Source organism: Perognathus longimembris, chromosome 18 (genome assembly GCF_023159225.1).
Source record: "Perognathus longimembris pacificus isolate PPM17 chromosome 18, ASM2315922v1, whole genome shotgun sequence".
In the NCBI taxonomy this organism is placed as follows: Eukaryota; Metazoa; Chordata; class Mammalia; order Rodentia; family Heteromyidae; genus Perognathus; species Perognathus longimembris.
In genome coordinates this window covers 47,292,569-47,308,385 of record NC_063178.1, presented here as the reverse complement: position 1 = coordinate 47,308,385, position 15,817 = coordinate 47,292,569, and positions in this window count along the sequence as shown.

The window sequence follows — 15,817 nt, the reverse complement described above, 5'->3', positions numbered from 1 at the left end:
GTCTTCAGCATCCTTTAGCAAAGTCTGTGTCAATGAAGAACTGGGAGTCTTCATTTCTGTCGAGTCATTTCTGTCAAGTAAGTCTTGCAGATAAAGAGATTTCTGCTGTGGGAAGATGATGAAACATGATCATCAATTGTTCACATTCATCTCCATGGCCATTTCTCTACATGAGAATGCTAGACTACTTAGCCTAGACATAAAACATATTATAAGTGGGCACTGATAGTCCTAGCTACCCACATGGATGAGATCTGGGGATCATGGTTCAAAGTCAGCCAGTTCAGGAAAGTCCATGAGACTCTTACCTCCAATAAACTATTCACAAAAGCCTAGAAGCAGTGCTATACTTGAAACGGTAGAGTGCCAGCCTTGAGCAAAAGAAGCTGATGGACAGTACCCAGGTCCAGTGTTTAAGAGATTAAGTTGGTTTTTGTTTTTGTTTTTGCTAATCCTGGGTCTTGAACTCCGGGCATGGGCACTGTTCCTGAGCTTCTTTTGCTGAAGGCAAGTGGTCTACCACTTGAGCCATAGCACCACTTCTGGATTTGGCTGTTCACATAGTATTGAGAAATCAAAGCCAGAGCTTCATGTATGCTAGGCAGGCACTCTACCACTAAGCCACATTCTCAGACCCTGAGATGAAGTTTTTGAAATCCTGTTATTTTCCTTACGAAATTCAAGCTATGTGGAGCTTTCATCCAAAAAATTTCCTCTGCTCAACGATGAGGCAGGCACTTGCTTTGCCAGCTACTCTTTCCACTGCCAGGTTTTTACTGGTCACTGCAGGAGTGACTTCCATGTAACTTACCACTGACGGGGTCACGTGGACCTTACCGCTGACTTGCTCTATGTAAAGACGGCCATCTTTGCCAGGTGTAATGGAAATGCCTGTAAGAAATGTTTAAAAGCATTCCTGGTGTGAAACCTGGAGGAGATTTTAAAAGCACTTTAATCTGCATTTGTGTAGTCATTCAATGAATCAAAGGAAAAAATCAATTTTTAGGAAAAGCACCTCATGTCATATTCACAATCATGAATGATAATTTCTGTCATCACTGCTGCTTAAAATCAGGACATGTGTGCTGTTGCTGAGATTTCTGCCTCAAGGCTAGTGCTTTACCACTTGAGCCACAGCTCCACTTGCTGCTTTTTTGTGCTTAGTAAGAGAGTCTCCCAGAGTACTCCTGTTTGGATCGTCTCAATCCACCATCCTCAGATTTCAGCTTTCCTGGGTAGCTAGGATTGTAATTGGAAATAGAGTAGCTAAGAGAATACAATATAACTGTAATCTAGATAAGACATTGAATCTCAGGAATCCCACAGTGGCTCCAAATTAGATTAAGATGCTGTTCATGTAACTCCATGTTTACAAGCAATGGGAAAATACAATATATATCCTAAGGGTGGATTCAGAAGTAATTCCTCAGTTTCTATTTCTGCCTTAACAAAATACAAGCTTCTGTCAAAAGTACACTCTCACAGGCTGAATTCAAGTAGAAATTCCAGTGGAAAGAAGCTGAGTGAATGTATATGTACATGTGTATGTGCTTAACTTTACACACTGACATTGATAAGTATATATGCTCACTGGACGGGTCCCGGTACTCACCGATGGACTCCAGCAGACAGGCAACTTCTGACATCACATCTCTCCACAGCTTCCTCTGTGATGGGTTCATCAGGTCGCACTCTTTGGGGGTGAAGTTCACAGTTACATCTTCAATGTTCAGAGGTTCCTACAACACGCAAGACAGTTCCCATTTGACAGGACAACAGGGAAAAGTTAAACAGACAAGCCTTGAGAAGATGCCCACTGAGGTAGGTAGAGGGGAGGCTGGGTATGCACAGAAACCAAGTGTTCTGGGCTGGGTTATGGCCTAGTGGCAAGAGTGCTTGCCTGCTACACAGAAGCCCTGGGTTTGATTCCTCAGAATCACACATATAGAAGAGGCCAGAAGTGGCGTGGTGGCTCAAGTTGCAGAGTGCTAACCTTGAGGAAAAAGAAGCCAGGGACAGTGCTCAGGCCCTGAGTTCAAGGCTCTGGACTGGCCAATAAAAAAGAAAAAAACGGTTCTTTAGGGCAACTGCTGGGCCCCCTCGGTGTAAGCGGCCTCAGTGCTGGCCACACTGCATGGTGCTGTGGAGGGGTGGATGAGCAAGGTGCACCCCGGAATACTGCATGGCATGTGGAAGAGATGAAATGAAGTAACCACATTCCACATGGAACACCTTCCTCTCCTGGGACTGGATGTCGGGTCTTGGGTGCTTACCCTGAGCATGGTTGCTCAAAGCTACTTAGTGCTCTACCACTAGAACCACAGCTCCCCTTACAGCTTTTCTTGGTGGTTGAAGAGATTAGAGTCTAGGGGACTTCTCTGCAGGGCTTTGAGCAACTGTGGCCAGTCCTCAGCCTTCGGAGCCACGTGGTTATGACTCTTTCAGAATAAAGTTTGTGCAGGCCTTGGGCTTTGACATCATGACCTACATGCTGTCTCAGAGTTTCCTTTGCTAAACCTGAATATTCTCCCACCAGAGCTCCACTTCCATTCCCCCATTTCTCCTCTTCTTTTCATTCTTCCTCTCCCTCCCCTAGCTCTCCTCCCCATCCTTTTCCTTCTCCCTCTCTCTCTCCCTCCTTCTTCTCAGTAATTTAGTGGAGAAGAGAATCTTATGGGTTTTCCTGCACAAGCTGTCTTGGAACTGTGATCTTCAGGTCTCAGCCTCCTGGGTAGACAGAATTACTGCTGAGTCACCTATGCTCCATTCTAATACTTAAATGTTCCTAGAAGCACTCAGGCACTGCACTCATTGATGAGGCAGGATCGACTACGGAAAAGGAAGCAGGGTAAAATCTGTCAGGAATAAAAAAAAAACTCAAGCTTAAAGCTAGTCCATCAACTTCTCCTAAGATTAAGGGACCAGTTATATTTGGGAAAATGAGGCAGGATAACTTCAGAAGAATGAGGCCAGGTGAAGGCAACTCAGAAATGTGGTGTTTAGAAACATACAAGCACTATCTCAGCTTCAGAGACAAAACAGGATGCATCCCTTCCTGAGGGATGCATTTCTCAACCCAATCCATAACATTTGTATGACAGGATGTATGCCTTCCTGAGTAAAACGCTCCCCCCAAAAATAAGCAACCCCCAACCAAAATGTAGACAACAGGGGGCTTTCCTTATCTCAAGGGAAAGGAACTGCTCCATGGCAGGATGGGTTCCACTTGCCAAGAGAGCCCCAAACACCCAGAAACTCAGGACGTAACATCAGGAGTGATTAGTGCAAAGAGGAAACACCAATCTTGGCATGAAGTTAAAATCACACCCCCTGTCTTTACCATATTAATAGTCTCAACAGCCAAGGAACTGCCTGTCTCTCTCTCTCCAAGGCAGGACCCTCACTCTGTTAAGAGTGTCCCCTTCCTTTCTGCATTTCTGCCTGCTTTTTGTCTACTGGCTTGCTTACTTCCTCAGTAGAACTCAGCCAAGTTTCCTTATCACTGGGAATTGTTCAGAAATTCATTTTCTGGAATTGAAGTTAAGGACCCTAAGGGAGGAGTCCCTATGTTAAGAGGAAAATGTCACAAACCCACACCTGCCTCTGGTGCAAGGTGACAGAGATCTGAGGATCATTGTTCCAAACAAGGCCAGGGAAGGAGAGTCTTAGAGACTCACACCTCCAGTAAGCCACACAGAAGATGCCAGAGTGTCACTGTGGCTCAAGCAGTAGAGCCTTAGCCTTGAACCACATAACCTCAGTGACAGTGCCTTGGCCCAAAGTTCAAGCCGCAGCACTGTCAAAAAGTAAGATGACAACTTCAGAAAACCAGTCATAAAAATGTTTCGCCACTTAGCACCTGTGACGCAATGAATGGTTGCCATAGGTATACCTAGGAGTAGTATCACTCAGTTAAATATTTCAATAATATTATATGCTTTTTTTTTTCTTTTTGCAGGTTCTGGGGCATCAACTCAGCGCCTTGACACTATACCAGAGATTTTCTGCTCCAGGCCAGTGCTCTAACACTTGAGTCACACCTCCAACTTGCAGCTTTTTGCTAGTCAACTGAATAAGAGTCTCCCGAGTTGCCTCATTAGGCTGTCTTCAAAAGTGCCACCCTCAGATCTCAGGCTCCTGAGTAGCTAGGATTGCAAGCAGAGCAGCCCAGGCCCTAATATCTGGGCAAATGCAGCAAGCAACACAGTAGTCATTCCTTCCTTGAGAACATAAAGCCAGCACTGTATTATTCAAAGTGAAGAGCAGCTGGAGGAGATCCTTACATTCTTCAGAATGAAGGAGTTTCCACACAGCATGGGCTCTTCATGGTGTCATTTCTGGGCACAGATCATAAGAAGGTTGGTCAAAGTGAGGTTCAAGGTCATTAAGACCGGCAGTTTCTCCAAGGCCAGTCATGGAGACACTGAGAGCACAGTGAACACCATTCATTACTGATAGCACCTCTCATTGTCAGTGTTTATGCAAACTCATGGATTATACATCACTGTGTCTCTTCTTGTTCTTTCCATTCTGCCAAGTAGAAAGTGTTTTATATTACAGTAAATTATCCGAGAAGCCACATATTGAAGGATTGAGTCCTGGAGTTTTTATTAGAGCACTAGCAGTCTGTAGGAAGCTGGTTGTTACAAAGGCCTGCAGCCTATATGTACCCATAACACTGTCAGGAAACAGGCCAGAGAGGGAAGAAAGAACAAAAACCATACCAGCAAACCAATCCAGCTCCAATGGAGAGCTGACTTGGGATGCCATGGTGACTGGAGAGGAGGCAGGAGACAGGACACAGGAAGCAAACATGGAGATGCAAACAATAGCACCTGAGCTGGCCTGACCCTAAATAGGATCAGGTCTGGGGGTTGGGTCACAGGAAGCTCCCAGAGCCAGGCACTTGACTGACAGTTTCAGTAACCTATAGGCCAGCAGGCACACCATGAAGACAAGATGGCAGGTAGTATAATTCACTTTGTGGCCAGTGATGGCACTAGCCAGATCCGACCTCCCTATTACAAAAGAAGCCTCTTTACTGGGGTCTGTCCAATTTTCAAAATTTTACCCAGTATTTTCATTTTTTCCTATGTTTTACATTTATTCCTATTTTCTCCTACATGTATACCTTCAGATTGAATTCTGTTCATGAAGTTTCCTAGAGGTAACAACCAGTCATCAAACATTAAGTCTGGTTATGGAGGCCAGATCTGGAGGTCAGATCTGGCCAGTGAAAGAGGGCAGAAGCTGACTCCAACTCCATTATCTCCCTCAGCCATGACCTTCAGAGTTGAGGGCTCTGCCCCTACTTCTCAGAAGCCTGGGAAGTTTGGAACCCTCACTGTAACCAATAGAAACCGTCCTCCCCCTCAATACACCTGCCAACTCTAACTGGATGAAAGTTTGGTTCAAGCTGATACTATGTAACAGGTTGTAACTCCATTGGCCACCTGCGTGTGGCTTAGCATACTCTATAAATGTTGTGACCTCATTGGCCAGATATGTGTGGCAAGCTTGACCACGCGGCCTTGGTCATTATAACTTCATAAAGCGGCAGCTCCAGCACTCCCCAATCTGGGCTGTGGCCCTGGCTGGTCAGTTTATTCTGACTTCCCCAATAAATCCATCTTTTTTACTGAAGACGTCTCTGAGTGTTGGACTCTTGGAGGGATGGGGCGGTCCCCTCCCTTAGACTCTTCCACCATTACAACCTGGTTTAAAGTTAGATCAAACAAACAACTGCTTGTGATTGAGCTAGATTAATGCTTTCAGCTTCCCTCAGCAAAGCCCTGATCTCCCACTCCAACCTGGGCCACTGGGGAGAGGAACCACTGTTATGCTCAAACTCCAGACCCCCAAAAGGACCAACAGAGACCACATCAATGTAAAAGCAAAAGGAGACTTTATTGCAAGCTCGAGCTTAGTCCTCTGTACACTTGGCAACCGAACGCTAAAAGGCCATGAGCCTAGGGCTTTCAGCTGTTTTATACTTTTTTTGGGGGGGTGGAGGCAAGGACTTATCATACACCATAGCATCTTTCAACAAATCAACACACAGCGCGGAAAAATTATAAAATAATTCTAAAGCATGTTTGGCGCATTTGGTAGTGGGAAGGAATCTGGAAAGGGTCATTGGTCAGATCAAAGGACCAACACATTAAAATAAGTTGGTTAAGCCATAAGGGTGTAGCAAGAGGGATATTGCACAGCTGCAGGGTTTTAGATACTGGAAACCACACCTGGGTGGGGGAGTTCTGGTAACTCTAAAACTTGTTTATCTTTACTGCTGGTCACTCTAATAGGTGTTTACAGTTTTTCTGAAAGCTATCTGTCCCAGGGCATTTTATGGTCTTTCCTACGTCCTTAGCCACAAAACGTTTTACAGAAGCAAAATTAGCAGTTAGTAACTACAAAATGGTGACGAAAATGTTTAGTTTCTCCCCACTGAACCGCTGAAAGTCCCGCCTCTTAGCCTGTGGGAATAGGTGCAAAATCAGTAGTAGGTGCCACAGTTAGCACCACACTAAGTCAGTTGCACACGTCAGCATGATTAATGAGTCTTGCTGGACACTGGGGAGGATGGGTGAAGTTTTCCCTTAAAAGTAGTGACTCTTAGGGTCCTTGACTTCAATCACAGAATCAGAACTTCTGGACAAGTCGCCATGGTAAGAACTTGGCAGAGCTTTATTGTTTGCTCAGGGAAGCAAATCCACAAGCAGACAAACAGACGAGCAGAAGGGACGGGGCACTCTAACAGAGTGTGGGGCTGGGCAGGAGCAACGGGGACAGATACTTGGCTGTTAGGAGTATTCGTGAGGCATTCATAATCTGCTAGTATGTGCTACTACCCTTCTGTTTGTCTGCTACTTTGTTTGCTTACTCCATTAAGTTTGGCTACGTTTTCTTACCATCCTGCTTGCCCGAATTCTTGTTCCACAAAGTCAACAACCATAAGTGAAGAGTCCCTACATTTAAAGGAAACTTCACAAACCCTCACCCATGCCCCGTGACAAGCCACTTCTCACGAGGCCACCAACAAAGAGAAGAAAGACAATCCCTGTGCTCCTTCCACACACCAGTATACTGCAAGCCAGAGTACACAGATAGTATAGTAGCGGGAGAATTTTCCGAGCAGTGACCACTACTTCAGAGTCATTACTTGGAATTCCAACTCGTGAACAAGTCTTGTTTGTACTTAATATGATAACAGAGCGGAGCACTATTGGCTCTAGGCTGTAAGCTGAGCCCATATGAGCTGCTCAGGAAGCTGAATTCTGAGGATCTGGCCTCAATGCCAGCCCAGGCAGAAACATCTCAAGAGTCTTATCTCTAATGAACCACAGAGAAATACGAAGTGGGATTGTGGCTCCCTGTTGTAGAGTGCTAGCCTGTTAAGTGCCAGACTTTGAAGTCAGGCCCCATTTTACCACGTGAACCCCATTTTACCACGTGAACCCCATTTTAGAATCAAACCCTGAGCCAATCAGATTTGTACCTGTGTCCTAATCTTGCTTGCTTGAACACCTGATTGTTGTAACCTTGTTCTTTGCCTTTATTAGCCCTGTGTAATCACAGCTCGGGGCTCCCTACTAACCTCCGCTGTGTTGGTGGGTAGGACGAGGCCCGAGTTGCAGCTCGCTTAAATAAAGCCTTGCCTTGCTTTTGCATTTCGGGATGTCTGAGTCTTGGTGGTCTTCTTGGTGGTGGTTTCGCGACTTGGCACAACATTTCGGGTTTCGTCCGGGATGGCCCCAGAGACCCCAGAGACCCCAGACTCTGAAGGTAAGAAAATAGGGCTGTTCATTCTGTGTGTCTGTCTGTGTGATTTGTAGTTTTGTTTTCTGTTTAGGCCAGCCGCTTGAATCTGAACCTGTAGGTAGTGAAGGACCAGCTGGAGTGGACACGCTCATATGGGCAGTCCTGGGGGACTTTCGGGGGACCCCAAGCCCTCCAAAGAGGGCTCAGGCTTCCCACTACCATCCTGAACCTGAAGGACTGGACTGGGAGGCCCTTCTAATGGGCGCCCGTCTAGTCCACTCTATATTCGGGGTTGTCTGGTCCGCTCCTACACAGGAATGGGAGAGAGATAGCCTTAAGACTGTGTGGTCTGCCCCCTCACAGGGGCAGGAAAGACACAGTGAGACTGTGTGGTGTGCCCCTCACAGGAGCAGGAGAGACACAGTTGAACCTGTAAGCTGCAGCTCCCTAAGTCTGTCTGTAAGTGTTGTCTGGTCTTAGTGCCTGTGATTATTTTTGTGTGTTTCTTTCTTGCATTAAGGAAAAATTCAAAGGTCTCATGCCATGCAGTAACTGGGACTGAAGAAAAAAAAAAAAGAGGCTCTTTTGAAACAAGCAGCCCGTAGGCAACGGGCGGCAGCTGGTTTCAGAATGCCTGTGAGCTTCAGTTTTTCCGATGCAGATGAAAGCTAAAATGTTGTGTTAGTGTTAAAAAGGCTTTGGAAATCAAGAATACATTTCTAGATAAGAAATTTGGAAGTAAAATTGTCCTAAATAATTATTGCAAAGTGAGAAAAGGAGAATTATGGCTACCAAAATATTTAATTGCCATTCCAGCTTCTTTGTAGGTTTTTTTGTAACAATTTCCAGCAGGCCCAAAGAGAAGCACAGGTGATTCCTTACAAGTTTGTCGAGATCTAATACTGACCCTTAATAAGTTCCAGGTAAGAGAGCATGCTTAAAAACTACTTCTGTGTGGACCACCTTGTTGCTTATAATTGGAGTAAAGTGGCCCCTTATAAGACTCACTGATCTGAATCTGCGGTTCGAAGCCAGCCCGGGCAAAGAAAGGTCCCTGTGAGAGACTTGTCTCTAATCAGCCAGCAGAGTGCTGGGAACGGAGTTGTGTGGAGCTCAAAGTGGTTGGGTGCTAGTCTTTAGCTGTAGAGCTGGGGGACAGTGCTCCGGCCCTGAGTCCAAGTCCAGTGGAAAGTCACTCCTCCTGGGACAAAGTGATGGAGCATCCAGAGGCAGTAAGCCACTGCTTGGATGGCAGAGATGGTGTCAGATCCTAGAGTCACTCCTGTTTGGCCTTTCAAGTTAATCAAAGCCTGGAAGTCCTAGAAGAATAGTTCATAAGCATGCCTTTCCAATGCCCGTGTCTGTCTACTGGGCAGGAACTTGCCAGTCATCTGTGATAGTCGTTAGTAAGGGTAAGTTTGTCAAATGAGAGGATAGATTAACATCTCACCCCCCCGCATTTACTCAAAGCTCTGACTGGCAGTCAGAATTTTAAGCTGATAATTCTGTTTAGGAAAGAAAGCTTGTAGACCTGAGATTGTGTCCTTATTGAGATCTGTTAAAGGCCTGTAAGGGTAATTATTTTAGGTCATCAGTGATCAGTTCCCCAGCCAGTCAGGAAAAAGCTTTTACAAACTAGAATGTTAAAAGGCACAAATCTGTAAACCTGAAGTCACCTATCTCGGCTTCATATTAAGAGAGGGCAAGCATTGGCTGTCAGATGCACGTAAAGAGACTGTGCTGAAAATCTCTGTGGCTAAATCAGCCAGACAAGTCAGAGTTCCTGGGAACAGACTTTAGTAGACCCAGGGCCACGAGCTTTGCCTCCTGTACCCCAGTATTCCCAAGAAGACTTGGAGTGGATAAAGAAAATTCCCATGGCCCACAAACCCCTGGATAGAGAAGGAAACAATGACTGGTGGAAAACTTGTGAAAGGAAACTCATCCTGCCACAAGGGCTGGGTAAGGGGATCCTTAAGAGAATCCGCTGAGTTTCTCACATGGGAACTCGAAAAATGCAGGACTTGCTCCGACACTCCAAAGTGAAAATTAGACAAGGAGATCAACTTATTGAAGATATTGTTAACAATTTCAAGGCCTGTCAGCTTGCCAATGCCCCCAATCAACAGATTACTAAAGGAGCTCGCCTCTGTGGGAATAGGCCAGGTGTGTATTGGGAAGTAGATTTCACAGAAATTACAAATATTTGCTAGTTTTTGTAGATACCTGTTCAGGATGGGTTGAAGCCCATCCAACAAAGCATGAGTCTGCGAATGTAGTGGCTAAGAAGATCCTGGAGGAAATCCTACCCAGGTATGGATTCCCATCCACTGTTGGGTCAGACAATGGACAGGCTTTGGTCTCAAAAGTAAGTCAGCGAATAGCCGCAGCTTTTGTAAATTGTGTTGTGCTTATAGACCCCAGAGTTCAGGACAGGTAGAGAGAACGAATCAGACTCTAAAAGAGACCTTAACTAAATTGGCCTTAGAGACTGGCGCAGACTGGGTGTCACTCCTTCCTTTTGCTCTGCTTAGAGTAAGAAATTCTCCCTATCAGCTTGGCTTTACTCCTTTTGAAATAATGTACGGGTACTCCCCGGCCCATTATCCCTAGCCTTCAGACTGAATTGCTTGCTGATTTGGATGATGCTGAATTTTTGTGTAAACTCGATTATTTGCAGCTCGTGCACAAGAATGTGACCCCAACTTAAGGCATTATATGATTCTGCTTCTGTCCCTACCCCCCATTTATTCAGACCAGGGGACTGAAATCCTTCGAACTACGGTGGAAGGAACCCTAGATGGCATCGCCACTTGGGTTCATTGCTTCCACACCAGGCCAGCTGACCCCTTTGCCCTGGATGACTTACCACCGTGGTGGAACATGGGAGGTCTCCAAGCACCACCCAACTCAGCCGCTTCGCCTTCGCCTCAAGAAAAGAAAGTTAGACTGAATATTGTTATAATTTTCTTTTAGCCTTCTTTCCTTACTACCCTGGCTAGTGTTGATGTTATTTTGGCAGCTCACTCCAAAGTGAGGTGACCCCCCTTATTTTAGGTAGTTTTGGGCTTGCTCAGGAATACGGATATAGCCACCTGACCCTAGAGCACAGCTGAGAAGTTGGTGTATTATTTTGTTGCTTACATTTGGATACTAAACACTATACAGCTAATGGTAAGTCTGTATAGCTGAAAGTTAATTTTCAGTTTGCAGTAATCCTGCAGTCCCTTGGTAAAGTAGACTAAGGTTATAGGTTCCTGGCTAGGTAAGGTCAATGCCCCTGAGTCAGCCTGAAGAAGTTACAGAAGATGATTGATCTTCACCCATCAGCCCCCCTTTAAAACCGAGGGACCAGAGTTGTTTTTGGGAAGATGAGGCAGGATAAACTAGAGGCAAGCAAAACAGAGGTACAGAGACTATACTTGTAAGAAATTGTGATAGGCCCTTTGGTTACTGTCGGGAGCCGAGCTAGCTGCTTAGCTCATCCTGACCTCTGGATGTGCCGATGTTGCCAAGATGTCGGGAGCCAAACTTGCAGCTAAATTCATTCTTGCCCTTGTCCGGGGCCGAGCTAGCTGCTAAGCTCATCCTGACCTCTGGCTGTGCCGATGTCGCCAAGATGTCGGGAGCCAAACCTGCAGCTAGGTTCATTATCACCTCTGGCTCTGCTGTTACCGCCAGGATATGCTAAAGGCAAAGATATTTGTCCACAGCCTCTGTCCGGAATTGCTTTGTCACCTTGTGTTTACTGTAATCAAAAGATGCAAACTTCTAAGCCTCTTTGTGTTCTGGAATTTTAACAACCCTATGCTATTCCCTGGTTCCAAAACTGCATATAAGCTGGGAGTTGAAAATAAACTGTTGCTGCAGTCTTGAGGTTCAACCTTGCGGCTGCAGACCTCCCATACCCCATCTTTGTCTCTTGTCTTTTTTCTCTTGCCTTATTTTTCCTTTTCCTTAATCCTCACCGCCCCTCAGTCAGGATTCCCGTTTCACTGCCGGCTGGCCCGGCAGGTTTGGCGCCTGGAACAGGGACTTGAAGGCCTGGGATTGACGGCGGAGGACCCCCGCTCAGGTAAGGACATCCGAGTACTTGGAAGGAGAGTGGGAGGAGAGTATTGTCGGGAGTAAAAAATTATGGGAAAAGGTAATAGCCGCACACTATACGTGCAGGCCCTCAAAGGCATGCTATATACCCGGGGAGTGAAAATTGGCCAAAGTCAGAACGTTTCTCTCATTTTGTTGAGGAAGCATGCCCCTGGTTCCTGGAGGAAGGAACCATTGACTTAGAAACTTGGCGGAAAATAGGAAAAAGGATTCAGGAGTATTATGATGTAAATGGCCCTGAGAAAACCCCAGTGAATGCCTTTATTCTCTGGAATCTGGTCGAAATTGTTTGGATCCTAGACATGAACGGGTTAGATTCGATCAGTCCATCAGAGAAACTGAACACAGGCTTGATGAACATCACCCAGCCCCTGGAGCTTATGCAGCTGCCCGGGAAGTGCTGAGAAAATTAGTAAAATCTGAACCCACTGGGCTAGATATTAAGGAAGACTCAGATGGCTCAGACTCTGAGGAGAAATTATGCAATGAGCCTACTGTAGATAGATTAACCTATGTTGAGAAAATGCTGGAATCAGCCATAACCCTGTTGTCGCAGCTTCAGCCAGGACAACAAACTCCTGCAAAGTTAGAAACTTGTGGGCCCCCGCCCACAATCTTGGCGGACTTTGATCCTTTCCCACCACCCCCACCACCTGCTATTGTCTCACTGCCAGTACCATCTCAGCCTGCGCTGTTAAAGGTGCCTGGCCCTTCTAGTGCTGAACTCCTTTTTGGGTCAAGTCCTAATCCTTCCCCTAAGCGTAGTGCCCTGCAACTCTCACTGGCGCAGGCTGCTCATGAAGGGGAGGACATTTCTGGTTTTCAATTATTCACGGTAAGGAGGACTGAAGATAAAGAAGCAGTCCACCAGCCTTTGCCATTTAAACAAATAAGTGATCTGAAGAATGCTTGTGCTCAATACGGCCCTACAGCGCCGTTTACTCAAGTCATTCTTGATACCTTGGCTGCTAAAACTTTATGCCAAATGATTGGAAACAGTTAGCTAAGGCTTGTCTTAGTGGAGGAGATTACTTATTATGGAAGTTTGAATTTGTAGATCAGTGTCAGGCAATAGCAGAGACCAACAGAGCAAATAATGTGCCGGCTTCATTTGCGGAGCTCGCTGGGGAAGGTGCTTACACTGGCACTGAGACCCAGTTAGATTACGCCCCGGCCATTTATGGTCAGATAAGTGCTGCTGCTAAACATGTCTTGAGTAGACTCCCTAACTCTAGTAAGACTGAAGACCTTTCCAAAATTAGACAGGGGTCAGATGAACCTTATCAAGACTTTGTCCCTCGATTATTGGAGGCGACAAGTCGTCTGATCCGAGATGAGGGTGCTGGCCAGATCCTTGTACAACAATTGGCATATGAGAATGCTAATGCAGCTTGCCAAGCAGCCATCAGACCTACTAAGAGAAAGGGAGAAATAACTGACTATATACGGCTTTGTGCAGACATTGGTCCATCCTATATGCAGGGCCTCACGCTGGCTGCAGTGCTCCAGGGGCAGACTGTAACTGAGTTCTTACGCAACCCCCGCACAGGGGAAAAAGAAAGGGACATCTGTGCACTGCTGGGCCTCCCGGAAGCTGTTTTTCCTGCGGACAAATGGGCCACTTAATGGCTCGCTGCCCTAATCAGGAAAGGAGAGCAAAGCCTGGAAATTGTCCCCGTTGTAATAAAGGGAAGCATTGGACTAAGAATTGCAGATCTACTTTTGTTAACTCTGGCCACCCGATTTCGGGAAACTGGCAGAGGGGCCAGCCCCTGGCCCCGCAGAGAAATTTTGGGGCGGCTTCTTCCTTCCCCCAACCTCAGGCCCATCTCCCAACATCTCGCAGCTACAATCAGGTTCCTGCCTCCTCTGAGCAACACCAGGGAGTGCAGGACTGGACCTCTGCTCCTCCAGCAGCTCAGTACTGACTCCGGAGATGGAAGTCCAGGCCCTCCCTACAGGAGCCATTGGCTCCCTACCGAGGGCATCTGTTGGCTTACTGTTAGGCCGCAGTAGCTCTGCACTGAGAGGCCTGCATATTATTCCAGGAGTGATAGATCAGGACTATACTGGAGAAATAAAAATCATGGCTTCAGCGCCTACTAGTGTTATCTCTATCCCTGCAGGACAAAGAATTGCTCAGCTCGTCCTTGTTCTTTTAATTTCAGTCGGTGCATCAGCCACCACAAACCCTAGGGGAGAAAGGACTTTTGGGTCCTCAGACATATTTTAGGTTCAAAACATAAATCGGGAAAGGCCCGAGCTTACAATTTATATATAAGAAAAGCCCTTCTGAGGTCTGTTAGATACAGGAGCAGATGTGTCTGTGATAGCCAAGAGACATTGGCCTTCCAACTGGCCTCTTACTGTGTCTCTTACATCCTTGCAGGGGATTGGCCATGCCACAGACACCCAACAAAGCAGTGCCATCCTTAACTGGAGAGATGGTGAGGGGCATTCTGGGACTTTCCAGCCTTTTGTATTAGATCATTTGCCCATAAATTTGTCGGGCAGAGATATTATGGAAAAGATGGAGTTTATTTGTTTAGCCCTAGTGACGCAGTCACTCGTCATCTCCTAAGTCAAGGGCTACTGCCTTCAGGAAGATTGGGAAGTCATCAACAAGGAATTAGAGAACCCATTCAACCTCAGCCCCGACCTCCTAGACAAGGGCTGGGATATTTTTAATGGAGGCTGCTGCTCATCCTGTCCCTCATGCCGATCCTATCACATGGTTATCAGACACTCCGGTGTGGGTGGATCAGTGGCCCCTATCAATTGAAAAGATTATTGTTGCCCAACAGCTGGTGCAGGAACAGCTGGACTTGGGCCACATTGCTCCTACTACCTCCCCATGGAATTCGCCTATTTTTCGTGTTAAAAAGAAATCTGGTAAATGGAGACTCCTACAGGATCTCCGATGAGTAAATGCCACCATGGAACTTATAGAGGCATTACAACTGGGTTTGCCTTCTCCTATGGCAATTCCTCAAAATACATACAAAATTATAATTGACTTAAAAGATTGTTTTTATACCATACCCCTTGTTCCTCAAGATTGCAAACGCTTTGCATTTAGTGTCCCCTCTACTAATTTTAAAGAACCCATGAAATGGTACCATTGGCTAGTGTTGCCCCAAGGCATGACGAACAGCCCCACCTTGTGTCAAAGCTTTGTGGCTCGGACCATCTCTTCTACTCGCCAAAATTTTCCTTCTGTTTATATTATTCATTACATGGATGATATTTTATTGGCTCACTTAAACCCTGCGGTAGTACGCCAAGCCTTTGGACAGTTAAAACAAGATCTCTCCTCTTTTGGGTTAATAATAGCTAGTGAAAAGGTGCAAGAGCATCCTCCATATACTTATCTTGGTCATATTTTGGGTCCTTATTATTTACCAGCCAGAAATTACAGGTTAAGACTTCTCATTTGCGTACTTTGCATGATTTTCAAAAATTTCTGGGAGATATTAATTGGCTTCGCCCTTACCTTAAATTGTCCACAGCTGAATTAAAACCCTTGTTTGATCTATTAAAGGGGGACCCTGGCCCTACATCTCCCAGAGAAATAACAACTGAAGCAGCAGAAGCCTTGAGCATAGTAAATTCTGCCATTTCTTCCCAACATATAAATTATATTGATTACTCAGCCCCTTGGGAAGCTTATATTTTAACTACAACTCATTCTCCAACAGCGGTCCTCTGGCAGAAGGGACCCCTTTTGTGACTTTCCTTGCCTGCTACTCCTTCAAAAGTGTTAACTCCTTATTATGAATTGGTAGCCACCTTAGTCCATATGTGCCGTGTGGAATCTTGTAAGTATCTTGGACGAGATCCACAGGTTATTTATATCCCCTATACTTTACAGCAGCAAGAATGGCTTTATATTCATTGTGATTCCTGGGCCATTGCTTGGGCCAATTTTGCGGGCATAATTTCACATCAT